The 18,112-nt window shown below is 43.0% G+C and overlaps 1 pseudogene; it reads left to right on the top strand.

The window, feature by feature from the left end:
* Positions 1-5,882: 5,882 nt before the first annotated feature.
* The window catches only part of LOC147750538 (hyaluronidase pseudogene), a 25,996-nt pseudogene continuing 13,766 nt past the window's right edge, over positions 5,883-18,112 (top strand).

The raw sequence follows: 18,112 nt of genomic DNA, 5'->3' as shown, positions 1-18,112 counted from the left end.
ATTTGCTGCTTATCTCAGGCTTTGTGGATCCTTAAGCTAATAAAATTCAGTCTCTGAAGTCGACCTGAGTTTAGATAGACTTCCTTTCAAAAGAAACTTCTTTATCCTTATCCTATATTGGCTGTTGAGATAGTTCGTTCAGCCGTGCTTTCACACTATACATGTATATTATGTATCTTTATGGTTGATGGCTACCGTCTGGCCACTTAGAAAATAAAAATTATGAAGGTTGCGCCCTGATGAAGGAAGATTGAAGCAGTGGTATTCTCGAAACGTGCGTCGGTGCTTTTCACCCTTGTCTTATTTGTAAGATATGTATTGTATTTTCATTGTGCATTGTTTTGCATTGTGTTATGTTTTTTCTGTAGCTTTATATTGTTATGTGAATGTTGTATTTTTCTGAATTTGTTGTTAGTTTGATTTTCGTATAGTGTGGACTTTCTCATAAATTTTTTGTTTTTTTTGTTTTTTTGTCTTATGATTATTGATGTAGTCTATACATTATTGTTTGTAAATATGTGTGCTTCAAAAAAAAATCTCTACATTTGAATTCTATCTCTTTAAAAAAAAATAATGGTGATAAATAAATAAATATGATGGGAACTGTTCAGTGGGTGATTATCTTTATATTTTGAGCTATTGCCCATTTTTTGCTATATGGTTGGGGCATCCGCACTTGTTCTCTGTTTGCAGCCTCTACTCCTGTACATAACTCTTTCTGCTGCCATGCATTTGTCCATTCCTCTCTTCTATTCGTGTCGTGTTTGTGAGGCCGGAGCACCCCAGTGTCATGCTATATCCTTCTTTGAGAACACTAGGCCCAGGGCACTGAATATTAACTACGGTCTGGGGCTATCCACTTTGCTCAGATTCCCTGATAAAATACATTTTGGGTCCAGGGGAGATCTGAAACACTGAGTTTAGTTCCTGGAAAACCTTTTCCCAGTAAGCCAGTATGACGGGGCAACCCCAAATCATGTAATGGAAGTCCCCCAGTTCAAGTCTACATCTCAGACAGTTTGGATTTTTAGACTGCCCAATTCTATGTAGTCTAGTCTGGTCATAATATACCTGATGGGGGATCCTGAACTGAATAAGGTGCAGATCAACCTTGATTGCCACCTCCCTGGGAGGCCTTCATCTCTCCCATGTCACCCTCCCACGTTACCAGGAGTTCAGTATGTAAGCGAAACTGCCTTAAATGTGAGTTGTTCATGCAATAGCCTTCCCTCTAATGTTGCATATTCAGGCAGGTATTTACCACTCAGGCCCTCCACTAGCTTAACTGTGGCGTAGCCGGGCATATTTGAGAAATTGGGATGCGTGAAGCGTAAAGTCAGCACAAAGGGCAGAAAAGGATTTAAGAGTGCACTTGTCTATAATATCCCCAATGGTCGCGAACCCAGGTGTGTCCCGACTTCCAAATCCATGGAGTTTACTGGCTGGATGCAGCCCACAGAACCCCTTGTCCCCATAGAGATAGCGGAGGAATGTGCGAGGCACCACCATTTCCAACTCCAGCCTGTAAATGGGGTGGCCCCCTCTACGTGTAGCCAACCATTGATGGGGGTTAAATTCTCTGCCTAGTAATAGGCTTCTTCATCCGCAATGCTTACCTCCCGTTATATGGATTATGCTGCAGTTGGCCCAGTGCAATCCGTGGGTGTCTCAAGAGCCACAACAGCTAACACAGCTCGGCATCTATCTCTTGAAATATTGTTCGTGGGAGAGGGTGGTAGGAGGTCTGTAGTGTGTATAGGAACTGGAGGAAGGTAATAATTTTGAACATGGCTGCACAGCCCATTATCATAAGCAGCAGGGCCCTCCTTCTCTCTGCATCGTCTTTCAATTTATTCAGTATTTGTAGGATATTGTGTTGGCGACACAGTCTCTTCTGTGTCGTGAGGAATATGCCCAAGTACGTAAATCCATTTAACACCACTCTAAGGCCTCTAGCATCGGTTCGAGGCTGTACACTATCAATTTGTGCCAATTAACCTTGTATCCTGAGTGTTGTCCATATGTATTGATCGTCTGAAAAAGGGTGGGGATTGTGGTGTCGGGTACCGTTACAAACAGGATAATGTCATTCGCATAGAGGAATATTTTCTCCTCAAAAATACAGGCCTTCAGTGACCCTGAAGGCCTGTATTTATTAATGTTGTCTGCTCTGGCAGGTCAAGGTCTTCAAAATCAGCACAAACAGCATCCTGTCTAGTCCCACAACCAATGGGAAAGTCTCTGGAGGTTCTTCCATTCACTCCCACAGTCGCCCTAAGGGAATTGTATAGCAATACCACCCATCTCCTACTTCAATCCTATTTCAAACTTGATCAAAGTGGAGTCCAGGAATGGCCAATGACCTCCATCAGTTGCTTTCTGTGCCTCTAGGGACAGAAATACATGGAAAGTTTCTCGGTCTTTGACCACCATCATCCAGTTAAGGCTATTGCAAAGATTCCATTGGGTCGTTCGTCTGGGTATGAATCCTAATTGCTTGCAGTGGACTAACATTGTTATGACACACAAATGTCTTGTGGTCAGGATCTTCACCTCCATATTTAAGAGGTAGATCAGATGGTAGGATTCAAACCTGTCCCTTTGGCTTACCCTCATGATGTATTGTCACTATTGTGGCCAGATGTAGACCTAATGGACGCTCTTCTTTGTAGGCATCCTGCAAAAGATTCAGCGAGTGGGGGGGTCTGGAAATTAGTGCACAAATTATAGAACTCGGCCAGTAGTTACTAAAGGATTTGGCCTCGTAGATCTCCTTGTAGTATGTGGCTATCTGCTCGTCGGTGAAGTGTGTCAGACCCTGAGCATCTGTTATGGATTGTACCAATCTAGCTTCTATCTTTTTTTTGCTCAACCAGGCTAACAGCTTCCCAGTTTTGCCGCCGACTTCATATACCAGGTGAAGACTGGCTAGGGTTTGAGCCTTTGCAGCATCTAATGCCAGGTCTTCATATTCCTGTTGTTGTGTATCCATCTTTTGGGAGCGTGAGGGATCAGGGCTCACAGCACCTATTCCTCGACCATTAGTACTTGGTGTACCAATTGCTCCAGGCTTTCATTGTCCTGCTTTTTTCTCATGCTAGAGGGTTTTGCACCCTATATCTCAGCACTGTTTTATATGCCTACTGCAGCATGACCCCTGACCCAACCATACCCTCATTCTCTTTGAAAAAGGCCTTGGTGTTTGTGCTGATCCCTCATACAATGGCTCCCGTTTGCAGGTCCCAAGCGTTGAGTCTCCATTGTGGCTGCGATTCCGGGGTCCTCCGCTCCAGCTGTATCCATAATGGCGAGTGGTCAGACAATCCCCTGGCAAGGCACTCAACCCTGCCAACCTATCCCAACTTCCCCACTGGGACTAAAATATAATTCAGTACAGATGTGTTTTCTGAAGCATCACTACATCCTGGTGTAAGCATTTGATGTGGCATGAGATCAACCCTTGTTTAATTCTGTCACCGAGACCGTTCACATTCCATGTCAGGAACATGAGGGCCTGCTTAGCTAAGGGAGTCGACATGGGTGAGGTGAGTAAATGTTGTGTGTATTACTGATCTGAGACCCTTTTGCAATCTCCATGTCAGCTGTCTATCAAGACCCATACGATGGGCCTGACCCTGCAAAACAACAATCCCATTTCCTTCACAACCAACCCCTAACAACCTTCTCAAAACACTTAACCTTAGAATTATTTAACTACTCTGTTTAAGAGGAGAAGGAGAGGTCTGTCAGCCACCCCCTCAGTTTTTAAATGTAATGCCAGGAGTTCAAACTCTCACAACATGGAAACAGTTCAGAAGAATCAACTTAGGCCCTCAGGGAACATGTCACCTTCGTAGTCACTACCGGTGTAAGTCCCAAGCAGGGAACAGAAGACTTCCGGGGCGCAGCTTGTGTGTCCATTGCTCTTGTGACCAGAGCATTGATGGCAGGTCAGATGTTCATATGGATTGAGTCAGTGAGTTCCTCCCATGGCGGTGACCGGTCTGGCTTAATAGTGTGTTCAAGGGACAGTATTTTGTAAACTACTGGGTTTTGAGCTTTATTCTCTGAAGACATCCCTGGCTCTCTGATTCTGTATGATAATAAACCCTAGGCTGGAGTCATCTCTGGCTTTTGATTTCCTCACATTGGAGGGCCCCGTGGGTCCAAGGCATTCCCTCCATTTCACTCAGTCCCTTGCATCGCATATGGTGTTCCCCCAACAGCACGTCTTCAACTGTGCTCCTCCCTCCTCCTTCTTCCTCTCACGTGGCAAGGCCTTGGACCTGGTCTCCGTTCTGCCTGTCGAGCATGTCTCTGTGCATGGCACCCCGAGCGGGCCTAGCACTAGTCTCTCCTCCACCTGGGACCATGCCTTTCCTGACAACTGGAAAAAGTGTATTTTTCCCATAAAGATGACAGAGTTTTGTCAGAAACAGAAGCATATATTGAATTTGATGAGTCCTGCACCTTGCCATTGCAGACTCAAAGATTCACCTCTTGTTCTAGTCCAGGAAGATTATAGTTTTAGAGTTGGGGTGTCTAGTCTCACCTAAGCCTCGGGCTCCTCGACAGATCATGTCCCTGTCCAGAAAATTAAGGAATTTCACAATGAATAGCCAGGGAGGTGCGCCCAGTGGAGGCCTGGCACTCAGCACTCAATGGGCCCGTTCAATCACAAAGCGGGAGGAGAATTTGTCTGGTAAGATGATGATTTTCAGACAGGAGGTCAGGAAACCTGGGCTTATCTCTTCAACTCCTTCCGGAAAACCCACAAAGCGTAGATTATTTCTGCACACCCTGTTCTCAGCATCTTCAATATGCCAAAGGACATTCCTGGTGGTGCTCACCAGCTCTGAGATCTCAGTTTGAAGTTCTTTGATTGCCTCCTCAACTTCCTTGACACAAGTTTCAGTTTCAGTCACCCTTTCAGAGGTGTTACGCAGGTCCTGGCGGAGCAATGTGACTTCGGAGCAGACCTTCCCGATCTTTCCTTATGATGCCGCCCTTGAGAATTGTATCTCCAGCAGCGGGGGTTGTACAGTCTCAGTTGGATGTAGAGGGCCATTTTCCCTTGTTTAGGGTCTTTGTCCTGCACCATTGTACTGGGTGTGTGTAAGCCCCCACGAGGTCCAATCTCAGGCTCCAGAGGGGCTCCTGTTCCTTTCCAGATACCACTGAGCCCTGGGACTCCAAGTGAGCACCTCACTCCTCATCCAGTAGGCAGTGATCCTCCATGCGAGCCTCTAAAATCAGGACAGCAGGGGCTTGATGTCAATTCCCTCGATGAGGGCAGGGCTGGAGGTCCTCTTTCCAGGTCAGGCCTTAAACGTTGCAAAAGTCTTCTGCTCTGGATCATCAGCTTCCTCTACAGCAGTGGGCGGGGGGGTCCTCAGGCTCTTTGCGAGTGGGTCGCACCTCTTCAGGTGAGGAATCAGGGTGTAGCACAGAGAAGACCACATATGGACCTTTCTAACATATATTAAATAGACACTACACTTTATTGAGCTGCGTGATGCGATCACATCAGAAAACATTTGTAAATTTCCCCTCAATACCTTTTTAATATAAAAGCCTATAATAAAGAAAATACAAATGCAAACAATGTGCAGTTGTCAGAGTTGAAGACCACATTGTGTTGTTCGCTATAAATGAGCCTAACCCAAAAACATAATTACTAGAAGTACGGATATTCAATGATTGGCTAGAATGGGAGCACAATGACAGATCTTTGAGACATTATTAATATTTAAAATGTAAGCAGACCCAGGTTGTATCTGTCCCATTTCAATAACTGTATCAATTTTATTGTTCTACGGCAGGTGAAACAGCGTATTTCCCTTGGCGTGACGAGAAGTATTTATTCTACAGAGAAGTCCACCATGAAACTCTTCGTCATTATGCCAAATGACATCTTCCACAGAGTAATCTGGGTCTCCCTGTGTTTTGTCAATCTGGTTTCATCTAACAAGTCATCAACTCTGAGAGCTCCTCCTGTGGTAGGGAAGTCTCCATTCATTACCATCTGGAATGCCCCAACTGAACGATGCATTAAACACCACAAAACCAACCTGAGTCTGCAATTGTTCCAATTCGTAGCCAGTCCAATGAGAACCGCAATCAACCAGACATTGGCCCTGTTCTATAAAAACCGGCTGGGCTCTCATCCCTATATTGATGAGACCACTGGTGAATCTTTCAATGGAGGGCTACCTCAGCTAATCCACTTATCTCACCATCTCAAGAAAACTGCTGACGACATCACATATTATATGCCAGACATAAAACAGAGCGGATTGGCAGTGATTGACTGGGAAGAATGGCGGCCATTATGGGTTCGGAACTGGGGACTCAAGCGTGTGTACCAAAATAAATCAATTGAGCTTGTCCTTAAAGAAAATCGCAAACTTACATCCCTAAAAGCAAATCCAATTGCTAAAAAGGCATTTGAGACTGCAGCAAAGAGTATTATGGAAGGAACGTTATCACTGGGGAAGTCAAAAAGGCCAGCCAGGGCCTGGGGATTTTACTTGTTTCCTGAATGTTACAACTATAACTATAAACAATACCCCAACAATTATACAGGAAGTTGCTCGGATGTCGAAAAAAAGAGAAATGATGAACTCTACTGGCTCTGGAAGGAAAGCACTGCACTCTACCCCAGCATTTACCTGGAAACAGCTCTAAAATCTTCACCAAATGCAGCTCTTTATTCACGGCACAAAGTTCAGGAAGCATTAAGGGTTTCCACTGTCCACAGCAGAAATCCATTACCGATTTATGTATACACACGTCCAGTGTTTACAGACAGGCCAGAGGAGTTTCTCTCGCAGGTGAAAAGGTGTTATTTTCTGTTCTGGTTATTGGTTTCAAGGCCTTAAATATGTATTTATTTAGGTATTCTTTTTATTTCAAAGGCCCAACAGCTTCAAGGTCGCACTCAACTGCCAATTAACATTCCGGTTAGTTTAGAGGAAAACCAGCTTCTGCATACTTAGTTAAAGTCTCTTTATTCTCCCCAAGGTAGCAGCCTCTTCTTCAGTGGGCAGCTGAAAACGTGTGAAACAGAGGGCATGCGCTTTAGTATCCTACCCCAAGTGGGTCCTTTGTGATGCATGCAGGGACATGTGGTCCTTTGTTCAGTGTAACATTTAATTTTCTTACAGCAATCTTCATTCTTTTGGAAAAACCCTCCAGTGGGCCCCGTGATGCAAAGCAGGCTAATTAATTCCATATTGGCAGCGCTGTTGCAAAAATCGGTAAAGTTTCTGTTTGCGCAGCCTCTTCTTATCCCAGATGGTGCAAACCTTCACGGCAGGACAACCGTTCAAATTAATTTTATTTCATTCCGGTTAGTTTACAGGAACCACAATGGTAATTGGCACTTGAGTGCGACCTTGAAGCTTTTGAGCTTTTGAAATAAAATAATTTGCCCAAGTCCTGTAATGGCCACCAGGACAATTTATCTCCATGTTGCTGGCAGCCAATCAGAGCACTCACACCTGCTAGAGTCTGACTCCCATGGGAGTGAGAGAGCCCAAGTGAAATAAGGCTCCCTGAGCCGATCAGAAAGCTCTACATCATCCAAGCTTCGTTTTCCTGGATATTGCTGTGTAAATTGCTATGGCTTTACGCGTAGCATAGTTCACATTAACAATCAACCACAGATATATGGGAAACCCTCATGGAGTATGATAATAAATAGGTATAAAGCCAAAATAGCGTATGCCAATTCCATAACAAATGTCCTACTCAGACAGCTTTTGGCTGTATTCAACCCCTGACACACACCGAACCTACATTAAGAAATGAAGGTGATATCAGTAGAGAACTGAGTACTGTAAACAGTGCTTACTCTACAGAGAGAGTTTACCTTATACTACACTTCTTGCAAACACTGAAACTGTCATAAGAAGTACACCACAGACTATCAAACAAATATACTAAGAACAGTGCACATTCTATGCAACAGCTGTCAAAAAATATACTACTTGCTAGAAATAACCAAGATCTAAAGGTGCTTAATATTCTACTATCTGCAGCTTTCATACTATGGTGAAAACTTTACAGATACCAAAAAAAGAACACGTACATAGGTTGGTGCCCGGTGCACACCGTCTTCTATGTTAAGCTGAAATTGTCATATTGAGACGATTCTCTTCAATAACTCAAGGGTACTTACAATACTTAGGGGCATATCAATGAAAAGCCTGCGCCGGCATTGCGTCACTAATTTTGATACACAGGCAGCAAACGATATCTACAAGTTGACGCATGTGGCCATATGGGCCTGTTCTTGTAGACCTGTGTTGGAAAATACCTGCGCCAGAGACGACTCCTCACACAGAGACTAGAATAGTCCAATTTTCTGTTCCCCCATAAAATCCAGCATAAAACCCATGCAGTGATATTTTTGATTTTGTCAATATGTGACATATTGCCGGCAAGCGCCACGCAGAGCTTGAAATGCATCAAAAGTCCTGGGCATCACCAACAGAGCCATAGGTAATGACACATTGGCTGTGGGAGATGAAGACAAGCCACATAAAATAGTTGGGGAAGGCAGGTCATGTGTCCCACACCAGGTAAACCTTGAAATGTGACAAATCAGTTGGTCTCCCTAGGTGATGTGTAACAAGGAAAAAACAACTGAAGTGATCCAAATCACTCCTGTTTCCTATGTGTGCTGTGTGCTGTGGCGCACATACATAGATGGTGAGGGCTCTGAGGGTTCATAATATGCAGGTAGGTGCCCCTCTTTCACAAAGACAACCATATGCAATGCAGGCACCCGAGCACCATGGTGCAAGTGTGCCTATGTTTGTACTAGGCAGCACATTATGTGCCAGCGTAGCCTGAAATATGAGGAAGTGCAGTATGCCTTAAATACTCTGCACTACTGCCCTTTCTCAGTGATACAGTGTAGTGAATACAGATGACTTGCTGCACGGTAGTGCCACTTAACCAAATATCTGGGCCATGGTGCCATGTGCAAATAGTGGGAAAATAGCACTGCAAGTGTAGACTATGATTTCCCAAACTGACATCCACTTACTAATCTGTCTAAGGCAGTAGCGATAGAACGTCAGCGAGTAACAATGTATAATTTCTCTATGTATGGATGGATGAAACCACATCAACTGCACTTGGTAACGAATCACTAATGAAACCCTGTGGTATGACAGACAAGTCCACATGAGTACAGAGGCAACACGAGAAAAGTCTGAGATAGGTGTCTAATCAATGGCTTACCTACTCTTGGTATCAGTCAAAGGTCAACAAGGTCAATGGTGTGAGAAAAAGTACTGTGGAAATGAGCAAGTGTGTCACACATAACAGTATAGTTGTATGTTGATTAAAATACTGGACTAAGCCAGGAAGAAGTATGTGGAAAGGCCATGTGTTACATGTCAGTTTAGTCCCCAGACATGTGTGAATGTCAATACTGGACAACATTGGGCTACCTACAGTAAAAATATGCATATGTCTCAGCAATACCGACAGTCTGTGTACACACATACACATAGGTTGAAGGCCGCATTGACTGATGTAACCAATGTGAAGGCTTACCTGTGCTGTGGAGTAAGAAACGAAAATGAAAAGCATATGAATCTAGCAGTATGAAACTCATTAAGACAAACACAATGCAGCCAAACATGTCATACATCAGTCACCAACATAGAATGAATTCCAGCTTGGATAAAGCACCACTGTTTACTCTGGATACCAATCTCAACATATATTAGCGACAGCAATTAGTAAAATTAAAGGCATAGTAAATAATCCCCTAAAAAATAGAGTCATACACATACATGTGAAAAACCAATGTGTTGTGTTTACTTTTAGAGTAGAAAGCTCCTTGTAAGAACATCAGTGTGGCCCACATAAATATGGCCCACATGGCAATACATAAGCCTCATTCAAAGTGCACCATGACAACGTTTCTGGCAAAAACAATACTTGAATGCTGACAGTAAATAGCATGGCATTTCATGTGATATTTTTAAAACTGCACCAAGTGTATGCACCAAAATCACATGGTCAAGTAATTGAACTATGAAACGGCTGTGCCAATGTCATGTAGCCACAGGATGTACGACGGTACGACGCGTACCGTCACAACGCGTGCTTTTACAACGCGTCCCTTACAACGCAAGTCATTACCACCACTTGCCTTGGGGGCGCGGATTGAGAATAGTATAATTTACTATTCTAACACCAGTCCCCGTGTACACTAGGGAAGGTGTTGGAATAGTAAATATACTATTCTTAATCCTCTAGCACCCTCCAGCGCAAGTCGTGGTTACGACTTGCCTTGTAACGGATGCGTCGTAAAAGCACTGCGGTGTAAAATCCGCGTCGTAAAGGATGTTCCCCGTAGCCACAAACACAATCTGCGGTTCAACATGGACATTTGTATGTGAATGTTAAACATGTTGGGAATGGCACAACCTACCTAATAAGGACCAACTAAATCGATATCAGATTAATAATCTGCCACTTCACACATATAATGAGTGTACATAACACAGATTGATCAGGTACATCTCTAAATACCCATCACAGTAAGCGACTGGATAAACATGATAGCCAGGATGTAGAAGTGTATAATGTATCAGGCCTTGCTCAATATTTGCAATCTCACAGAGAACTGGAAGAGATGTATGAAAACTTATGGCCTATTGGAAAACTAACACATATTTTGAAATACAGTAATAAATGTGTTTGAGTCATTCAGTACACATAAATCACACAGTCATGGTTGAAGCTGTAATAGGGAGCAAAAGCATGTCTAACTTTCAGCTGATCAAGGATATTGTCTCCAGCCTTGGTTTCTGACCCCAGAAGTGCATCCCCACACTGAGCCGGAGGGACACTACAAACATGCGCTGGTCATGACCTGCAACATCGTGGATAGAAGCTTTGGTATACTGAAACCCCAGTTCAGATGCCTGGACATGTCAGGGGGTAGATTGCTATACTCACCTTCTTTGGTCTGCATAAATCATCCTGATTTGTGCCGTTCTTCATAACATCTGTTTCCGGACAAATGTCCTGTGGGACGTGGACCACGATGCTCAGGACCCTATTGAGGAGTTATCCAAAATACAGTGGCTGGTAGTCGGTGACACACCCACCTTATGGAGAATTTCTTCTTTTAAAGTACATGTACTTTGATGGAGAGAATGTCCGAACATAATAGGAAGGTCCAACATGGAAATAAGAGTTTGAATACATCATTTGTGTTGGTGTTTATGTCACAGTCCCAATAAACCTCAACTCACCCACATCTTGTCAAATGGAAATTAGCCTCACATTTAATAATCATGTCATCAGACCTGTTGAGCAACATGGGGCCATGTGTCTCCCCTATCCATTGCACATATATAGAAAAGAAATGTGAAGGAGTGAACTGCAATAAAGGTACAAGCCAGGCATGCCACATTTCCTATTCCAATTTGATCATTACTCTCCCCTTGCACGTGAACAGTGCAGACCTGCACTGCTAGCAGTCTTGCTGTGTTGTGCAGTAGCAAAGTGTCTAACAGCTGGGACTCAGTGAAGTTAGGAACACAAACCACTAACTACCAACCCTGAGAATAACCTCACATTGTAATGTATATCAACAATGTGTTACCATGCAGAATGATAGCATTTGGCTGTAAGTAACGTATTTATAGATACCATCAGAGATAGTAAGTGACATTTTTCATGGACAAAGGTCTATGGTCATGCGAACATTTAAAAGCTGTCACTTGTAAAGAAATCATACATAAATGTGTTGTGCATCACAAAACACAGCACATGTGAACTATTTCCTGGCCACATTGACACATATACCACATATTGCTACATTACGGAGAAGGTCCGCTCTAAGTATCGCAGGCAGACAGATATGACTGTGTGACTACAGGAGTCTTCCCCCTCCGGGATCGGCTGCAAACGATCTATAGGTCTTATACTCTTTTTTGATGGTGGGAACCGTAAGCACAGTAACATCACTGCACCACAGCACACCTTAGCGTGTGTGCTGCAATACACTCACTTAGTCACTTTCTTTGATCTTGAAGAAAGCCTCAGCACCTCTTGTCGAGGCTGAAACATGTCGACCAGGAAATGGAGAAAATGAAAATCATTCATATCTTCATAATTATCCCCTCTCAGTTTTTAACCGTGCCCTAGAACTCAAGAATAAAGGTATCCATTGAATATCTCAGAGTTACTTTTATAACCACACCCTGAGCACTCCCTCCTCACTCAAACAAAACCAAAAAAAACAGCTCTGCTATAATTCAGGCGTCGTAGCACGGCTGGGTTGCACTCGGCAGCCCGGCTGGGAACCCAATGATGAAGCATGTCACCAACTAGGTTGGTGGGTGAGGGTTCTTCATAAAAAACCCTAAGGTTATTCCCATTCCAGTGTATGACATTGCGGCAGCCTAACATTTGGATCCCCTTCACGGTCCGTCCACTTTGTTGTTTACTGATAACGTAAATAAAGGACACATTTGCAATACATTGCTCAGCAATGAATTGAGGAACAAAGGCCTGAAAATATCCAATATGAGCAGATACCATTGTACAGTGAGTAAATAGCCAGAGCAGTATGACACGGGATAGGTTATATACAAACATCTGACACCTGAATAATACTAAGATGTCAAGAGTGTGATTTCACTTGGGTTAAAGAGCAGACAAAACAATAAATGCATACACACTAACCCATTGAAGGGCGGGATTGTGATATGAACTTTCCTTTGCATGGCAAGACTTGTGCAACTCTGACCTGAGTGTAAAAGCGCATTGTTGCGTGCATCAAAAATGTTGTATCCACCCAGAGATGAAATGTAAGTTGAGCGTGTGCCTTTACCTGTGTCAGGGAATGCAATATCCTTGGACCACAAGGCATGCACAAGAGTAAGACAGAGGTCCCGTGTGAATGGCAGCATCATGTTAATTGAACATCAAGGGTAAGCAAATTTGGATATGGTAGTTGAAGCATATGTTTTTGCTGAAGCGCAACATATAGTTAAGTAATGTCTTTGCCCCATTACAGTCAACACATGACAGGCCTACATATGTGTCTGTTAATGTGTTTGTTAATTATTGTAGTGACAAATAGTTATTCAATGTGTTAGACTAACTTCAAAGTATGTGTGTTCTAATCCAGCCTCAATGTTTCTTGATCCTCCCACAGAGTTATGATGCAAGGGTCCATTCATCTTTTTTAGCTCTTTTTATACCAGGTGAGTGGTAGGACAAGCATACAGACACTACTTAGATGCTATGCAGAATTAATGATGCATGCATTTGAATGCAGCCTTGGGATAATATCAGTAGTGGTCGGTGGTGGGAGGAGCCGCTGGGCAGTGATGTGGGGAGGGGAAGGGGCAGGGTGGGGGGTAGTAATCTGTGGATTACAGAGGATTACTGGTAAGTAAACAAATAAATAAATCAAACAAATTTTGTTGGGTGCACTGCATCGCATTTGGGGATGCAGTGCGCGCAACGAAAATCGTTTTATTTATTTATATGTTTACTCGCCTGTAATCCTCGGTAATCCATAAATCATTACCCCCTCCCCACATCACCGCCCGGCAGCTACTCCCACCACCAACCGCTACTGGATGATATGTGTACATAGTGGCAGCTCACAGAGGTGACTCTGTGGGGCAGTGAGGCGGGGCGGGGCTGCGTGAGGTTGTAGTGGAGTCCGACATGCACAGCAAATATTTATTTACGTTCACCTATGCCGTTGTATGTTGGACTCCAATATCCACTACCCAGCCTCGCCCCACCCCATCTCACTGCCCTACAGCGTTACCTCTGCGAGCCGCCAATGTGTGTACTTAAGCTTCTTTCAGTAGGACACCTAATGAATTTCCCCAAAAAGTCCAAAGCTGGAGATACTTGTTAGATTTCTGTTCAATTGCCTCAATGTTAGTAAGGTTACACAATCATGGTCTACTGGAGGTGCATGACAACCCCCTATCCATGTATTAACTATCGGACATAGAAAAAGGGAAGTCAGAAAATTGTGCAGTCTTATGATACTCCACATGGGGTCTGCAAGGCCAAGCCAGATTGCCTAGACTGTGTCTTCTTATCCACTTACACTTATGTGGATGATTAATGATCAGCACATTAGCGTGATGCCACTCTGAATCCCATGTGTGGTGAAGCATGCCAAAGTATCCAAACTTAAATATGGTCATTAACATGAGTGTGAATTTTAGTCCTGTATGATATGGTATTTGTGTCATTGTGACTATTGTTTCATTTTGTGCACTCACACAGATGGCGTCTGACTCAGTTTCCTGGCTCATGTAGTGGATGTCTGTGTAGCTATTTATTCATATCTATTGCTGGTATAGGTTTGCTCAAAGATATATGATTGTGTTACAATGTTAGACTATTTCTCACACACATCATGTACAGCAGGCACTAACTATTTTGAAAGGATTTCACCCTAGACAACATGACAGCTGATGCCCTACGTGATGAGGCGGAGCTTATCTGACGTGCGCAATATTACTAAGGCATATCGGATGATGCAAAATTTGAAAGAATGTTCAAATGCTGGGTGGTCCTGGTATGTTATGACACCAATCACAACATCAACATCAGCTAGTGGCCAGGACAGACCAACCTACACCCCAGCCACCTATTTCACAAGCTACACCTGCTGCCACACAGCTGAGGCACTCACAGGCCAGGAGGCCTCACTAGAGGGAATCAGTGTTCAACTACACCATTATTCATAAACTGAGGAAATTAAACCAATATCAGGACAGTATTTGGGAGGAGCAGGCCAGCCAGCACATGAGCATGACAAAGCTAGAGGAGGCAATGGAGCAGATGTCTCAATTGCTGTGGACATTTTTATTTCTAATGTTTTATCCAATATATGTTTTAGTATTTTAGTTTGTAAGATGTAAGTCGGTTAGCTGATAGTATACGTTTAGATAAGGTAGGTTTTATATTTTTAAGATATTTTATAGGCACTTGTTTGTATATATTTGTAAGGTTTTAGTTAGGGTGGGCGGAGTTCATGTAGTTACACTACACTGAATTCCGCGGGGTTGCATAAAAACTTTGTGCAATTCCTCAGAGTTCCTCTTTGCCCTAGTCCTCATGTGCATGAATAGATTGCGTAAATGGACTACAAATCGCAGGGCTTCAACATGCCAATGTGAGGGAGCACACTGGATGCCAAAAGTTGTGGTGCAGGGCAAATGTGCACTGCATCTCGCAGCGACACAAATATTAAAAATGATTTTAATAGGATCACAGCTAAAGGAATCTGAGATGCAGGCGGTAGCTGCACAGATCCAGGATGTGACTCCAAAAGAGGACTACATATTCTGTTAAAGAGTAAGGCGCAAGGAAGATCATGCTGGGCCAGCTGGGAGAGATGGTTTGAAAGAAAGAGAGATCTATTTATTTTTATATATTGCAGACATTAATTAATGTGCTAGAGCATCTTAGAACTTAAGTGTGAAGCTCTACATAAACAAGGTGTTACTGGCAGGCAGAAGACAGCTCTGATTGACCTGTAGAACTCTCTGTGGACCAACAGAGAATGGAGAGGCTGAGGATTACTGAGACTACTACGATATTTGTGGGGAACTGGGTCATATTGATTAAGCATCCAATTTCCCCACCTCTGGTTCTGCCTGCCTTCACATCACTTACTTCCTCTACCCCAGACATTTCCTCCCCTGACCCACCCAGTGCCCTCTGCTAATGCCCAGTCACAAATAATCTCCTTTTGATCACAGGCACTATTTCCATTCTATAGTCCCACCTCCTCACCTTAAGGTACTTCTTGCTTAGACGGCATTGGACACTCCTTACTACCCCAGACAGCTTCTCCTGTTCCATCTTTCTTTGTCAATGAGGAGGAGCCTCTGTCCATGCAGCAGGAGGCCCTGGACTACTAGGACCCAAGGTGTTTTGGGGTTATGAAACCTGCTCCATGTTTCAGGGTATTGAGACCACTCCTCCTCCACAGAGCAGTGGCTTGGCTGTTGGCAGGTTATGTCACTGGTCCAGACAGCGCCCAGAGGCTACATCACTTGAAGCTGGGTGAAAACGGAAAACGGTAAGAGGCATTTGAATATGTAAGAGACTTTTGTCTCCAAGGTGGATTTTGTCTCGGTAAATAGTCATTAATGGTAGGCGGTGTGGGCAAACTCTGCTGCACTGCAGAATCAGCGTTTTAGCTGGACTCTGCACTCCCAGCAGAGTACAGAATTGCAACATTCTGCAAACTCGTCTGCTGAGTGGAATTAACCACCAAACATAAAAATACGCATAACAATATATATATATATATATTTGTTTAGATTGTATTGTGTAGTAAGTTTATGTATAGGAGTAGTTAAAGTTTGTATTATGCAACTATGTGTGTTAAGGGGGCTGAGGGATTGATGTTTAACATGTTATTTGTGCCAAATGTGTAACATAGCAAAAGCTACGTTTAGCTATGTTAAGGTAGTGGTAAGATAAGTTACTGTGGTATAGGTAGGTTACGTTGGTTTAACCTTAGTTTGGATAGTGTAAGTTAGTCAGTATTATATTTTTATTCATAAAAATGTTTTCTATTTTCATGACTGCGTAATAATTTCCTGTTTACAAATTATCATAATTGCTTAGGTTGAGTTGAGTACATGATGTAGGAATCTCCTGCAGTGATTGTAGATATGTGTAACTTTGTGAGACACCTAGAGATAACAGTCAATCTATGTTGCATTTGAGTCACTCAAGGAATCTTAAACATTCTTTGGTCATCTTTGTTGAATTGATGCACAGCCAAACAAAGATAGTCACCTACTGTAGAATTGTATGTGTAACTTATGCTACATGTATAGTAGGAATGGATCTGTCCACCCATAGTACCCGTTAATGACTGTGCTGGGACACACACTGGTGCCTGCCACTTACGCCCTTACTCTTGCACCATTGTACTAGAAGGTAATTCTTGTTTGCTGGTTACTAGCCATGTAAGTGGCCCCAACTTGCCCTGGAAATGTCAATCAACAGTACCATTGAGTACTGGCTAATTGTGGCATTTCATGAATGTGAATTTGTGCAACTACTTGCTAACTTAGAAAAACATTAGTCTGATGTTTCCTCTTGACCTATGGATGAGTAGTTGTTTCCAGGGTCTTAGCTCTGGATCCTATTTGTTCTTATGTGTGTATATAGTACAAATGATGTTGTTTGTGGTTCCTCTCACACTCAATGCATGTGAGGGCTCTCAGGGATAGAGAGGCACATTGACCCTATGTATCCCAGTGTGCCTCACTACACCATTTATCATTTGACACAGGACCTCAAATACATAGTAGATGCAGGTCATGCTTAAGGACATCCAAAATGTAGCACTGAGCTTATACATCCTTGAGTGGCATAGGTATGGTGCTAAATCAGAAGGTGTCTGGCTATTACTGTCTGCATATTGTCAGTGAATAAATTATGAAACAACTTATAGGATATCTTCAATGTATGCATCAATGCTGACATATGTGCATGATGACATTGCATGGTTTTCTGGATTTTTTAAAAAGTATTAGTGGCTCACATGCTTCATAGGATCCAATTTGTGCAGTTTTACAATTTTGTAATTAGTTGGACTTTTTAACTGGGTGCCAATCAAGGTACTGTTGTTATTGTCACATCCAGATGTTCAATAGTTCAATGAGATTTTCCACATACTACCATGACAGCGGAGGTACATTATACTCAGCCATGTCCAACCAGATCATGTGATAGGGACTGTAGCCCAATTACCTTTAAATGCTAAGAAGTGTATTTTATATGTACACAGCCACAATAGTCTACTTAGTCCTATCTGCAACAGACAACACACAGCTTCACAATAGTGCATTTATTTACAGATGTGTGCAAAGGCAATTTCAAAGAAACAGCTTTTGGGACAACAACCCCACAATTGAATGAGTCCAAAAGATATTCAGACAGAGTCAATAGAATGTACATATCATGTGACATGTCGAGGTGAGGAGTATTCCAGTGAGGAGGAGGTCCAAATTGCCATTAGGGAAGGTAGCCCTCAACAACAATCCACAAATGTATCAGATTAACAGGT

Source organism: Lissotriton vulgaris, chromosome 1_1 (assembly GCF_964263255.1).
Source record: "Lissotriton vulgaris chromosome 1_1, aLisVul1.2, whole genome shotgun sequence".
NCBI classification, from domain to species: Eukaryota; Metazoa; Chordata; class Amphibia; order Caudata; family Salamandridae; genus Lissotriton; species Lissotriton vulgaris.
The sequence above is the reverse complement of the archived record's forward strand: the minus strand, read 5'-3'. Positions and strand labels throughout refer to the sequence as shown.